General features: G+C 48.2%; 1 non-coding gene across 1 annotated transcript; it reads left to right on the forward strand.

The window, feature by feature from the left end:
* The first annotated feature begins 574 nt into the window (after positions 1–574).
* On the forward strand, positions 575–649 carry Trnat-ugu. The gene has a single exon. It is a non-coding gene; the product is annotated as a tRNA-Thr (tRNA).
* Positions 650–3,805: the final 3,156 nt, after the last annotated feature.

A 3,805-nucleotide genomic window follows, 5' to 3' on the forward strand; every position in this document is an offset into this window, starting at 1 on the left:
TTTCAGTCGCCAACTTTCTCTTCCGAATGCGAAAACATTTTGTTGAGCCCAACCTACATAGGTAGGAATGATCATCAAAATAAAATAAGAGAAATCAGAGCTCGAACAGAAAGGTTTAGGTGTTCGTTTTCCCGCGGGCTGTTCGGGAGTGGAATGGTAGAGAGATAGTATGATTGTGGTTCGATGAATCCTGTGCCAAGCACTTAAATGTGAATTGCGGAGTAATCATGTAGATGTGGATGTAGATGTAGAGTGAGCTGTAGAGGGCAAAAACTGTAGAGGCAGACAATTTGGAATCTATCCACCAAATAACTGAGGACGTGGATTGCAAGTGTTACTCCTAGATGAAAAGATTGATACTGAAGAGGTATTCGTCGCGAGCCGCATTAAAGGGGTCAGAAGATGATGACGCAAAAGAAATTTGAAATGATAATTAAATCGACACCGTAGCTGCAAATGATGTATATCATTGGGGACTACGAATGTGGTGGTGTGGAGATGCTGGGAATGTGGGTCTCACGGAGAGCGTGCAAGGGATAAGTCCCTGCAGGTGCACTGGTGCACTATCTTCTGTGCCCTCGGTGGCTCAACTGGATAGAGCGTCTGCCATGTAAGCAGGAGATCCCGGGTTCGAGTCCCGGTCGGGGCACACATTTTCAACATGTCTTCAATGATGTATATCAACGCCTGTTTGCAGTTAGGGAGTAAATTTAATTATCATTTCATTCTAAAGAAGCTGCATGGTCATCATTTGTATCTGTTCTTTCGGGAACAGATACTACCTTCATATATAGTCAAACGAAATTTGACTGCTCCGGATTTCATAGTCTCCCTATAGTTCAACGATAGAAACCCGGCGCTGCACTCTAGTCGCACTCGTCACCATCTTCAGCATTGCTGAGTCTCGCATCTGACATGTAGGATATCAAAGCCACAGGAAGTGCGTGCAGCTGAATTGTTGCAAGACAGTGTGTTGCGCAACAGCTACGCCCTTAAATCAGCAGAGGCAAATGTAATGGTTCCTGCATCAGCGGAGTTCTTGTCGTTCGTTTTCGGGAAACGATCTGGGCGTTTGCTTAATGACGTATACAGCGGTGCGTCGCTAAATTCGAGTGAAATGCAGCTTCCTGTCGTCGTTTTGCCGAGTGGCGCCGACAGTCTTTAAAAGGGGTACAGCATACCCGGGGCTGTGTTTTGCCGCAGAGGATTTATCGCGGTCGTGCGTACGGAGCCGGCCGCCGCGGCGTGGCGCAGTGCGAGCGCCGCCCGTCCGCTGGCCGTCGACCCCGCGGCCGAGGGCTCTCCAGAGCGGCCGTGATTGCGGCGCGTTTCCGCAGACGTGTGCCGCGCCGCGCCGCGCCGAGCTGAGCCGAGCTGCCCCGCTCGCCGGGCCGGGCTATAAATAAGCCCGCGGCCGCCTGGAATGTCGCCCCGCGGCTGCTGCCTTCCAGCTTCCAGTAGCCGCCGCTCGACACTGTGCGACAGCAGCAATGGGCGCGCATGCGTCCTGCACTGTCCACAAGGTAGCACGGAGCATCAGGGCATTCCTATCTTCGCTGTAATCCGTATCCACACTAAAATTACGCTCAAGAGCCAAAAAAACTGGTACAACTGCCTAAAATCGTATAGGGTCCCCGCGAGCACACAGAAGTGCCGCAACACGACGTGGCATGTACTCCACTAATGTCAGAGGCAGTGCTGGAAGGAACTGACACCATGAATCCTGCAGGGCTGCACATAAATCCGCAAGAGTAAGAGGGGTGGAGATCTCTTCTGGACAGCACGATACGAGTCATCCCCGATATGTTCAATAACGTCCATGTCTGGGGAATTTGGTGGCCAGTGGAAAAGTTTAAACTCAGAAGAGGGTTCTTGGAACCACTCTGTAGCTATTCTGAACGTGTGGGATGTCGTATTGTCCTGCTGGAATTGCCCAAGTCCGTCGGAATGCACAATGGGCATGGATGGATGCCGGTGATTAGACAGGTTGCTTACGTACGTGTCAGCTGTCAGAGTGGTATCTAGACGTATCAGGGGTCCCATATCGCTCGAACTGCCCGCGCCCCACATCATTACAGACTCTCCACCAGCTTGACATACAGGGTCCATGGATTCATGAGGTTGTCTCCATACCCGCACACGTCCGTCCGCTCGCGGGGACCCTATGCGATATTAGGCAGTTGTGCCAGTTTTTTTTTTGGCTCTTCAGCGTAATTTTAGTGTGGATATATACAATTGGAAACGTGAGTCATGCGTCCAGGCAACATGTTCCCATTCAGCAACAGTACAACGTCAGTGTTGATGGGCCCAGGCGAGGCGTAAATTTCTGTGTCGTGCAGTAATCAAGGGTACACGAGTGGTGGTCCTTCGGCTCCGAAAGTCCATATCGATGATATTTCATTAAATGGTTCCCACGCTGATACTTGTTGGTGGTCCAGTATTGAAATCTGCAGCAGTTTGCGGAAGGGTTGCGCTTCTGTCACGTTGAACGATTCTCTACAGTCGTCGTTGGTCCCGTCCTTGCAGGACCTTTTTCCGGCCGCAGCGATGTCGGAGATTTGCTGTTTTACCGGATTCTTGATATTCACGATACCATCGTGAAATGGTCGTATGGGACAAACCCCACTTCATCGCTAATCGAGAGGTGCTGTGTTCCATCGCTCGTGCGGCTACTTAACACAGCGTTCAAACTCACTTAAATTTTGATAACCTGCCATTGTAGCAGCAGTAACCGATGTAACAACTGCACCTGACACTTGTCTTATACAAGCGTTGCCGACCGCACCGCTATATACGGCCTGTTTGCACGCCTATACCAGTTCCTCCGGCGCTTCAGTGTATTAAAACGGAAGAAACTCTTAGGCTTTCACAACTAAATTGCTGAACTGATTTTGATGAAATTTGTTGTAGAGATAGGTTGAACGCTGATGAAGAACATAGGCTACTTTAGAAAGTGTCTAGTACAACATGTTTATTGGTCTGAAGACTGTAACGTATGATATGGAACACTAATCACACTTCGAAAAAACTATTTACTCTTTGACTTGTATATCTGATCATATTTGTGAAGATACAGTTATGGTATTTTCTACATAATACGACACAACAAAATGAATACAATGCATATGCAATCCTCTACGATTTTCACCCATACTTTCATACTAATATCAGTCACAAGCCCGCCGAATGTTAACCTTTGATCGTCACGCGACTCTTATAACTTCTAAGGTGTTTCCAACTTGCGTAAATAGTTCATGGTCATGTGGTTAGCAATACTAACTCTTGCCCATGGGATCCTGGGTCGGATTTTTGCCACTTGTAACTGGATGTGTGTGTGTTTCCCTTATTATCATTTCATCATCATCGACGCGCAAGTTGCCGAAGTCGCATCAAACAATCAGAGTTGCACCATGCTCCCGAACCCCGACCAGGGTCCTTCGGCCAATAAAGCAGTACGCACATTTCACTTGTCTCTAGATCTTGAGTACTATTAATATTTTTAAATAGGCTATAATTGAGTGGGATGAAGACGACACTGGCGCGATCGTCGGCGACTCTAAGTGTACAGTGCGAATCCAAAGTTACTGTGCGTGATGTTTTTGATAGTGACCTGTTACATGAGCTGACGTAGCTGGAGAGTTTTTGTGAAGATACGACAGTAAAATCCTACGGTAAGCCCGAAAACTGGTATTCAACGATAGTGCGACCTGCACAGAAACCGTAAGTCTGGTTTACCGCGTAGATCAAAGTTACGATAGTAACTCGAACGTAGCAAACCTGGGAGCAATCTCAGTTGTGACAGAAC

The sequence above is a fragment of the Schistocerca americana genome, chromosome 1 (genome assembly GCF_021461395.2).
Source record: "Schistocerca americana isolate TAMUIC-IGC-003095 chromosome 1, iqSchAmer2.1, whole genome shotgun sequence".
NCBI classification, from domain to species: Eukaryota; Metazoa; Arthropoda; class Insecta; order Orthoptera; family Acrididae; genus Schistocerca; species Schistocerca americana.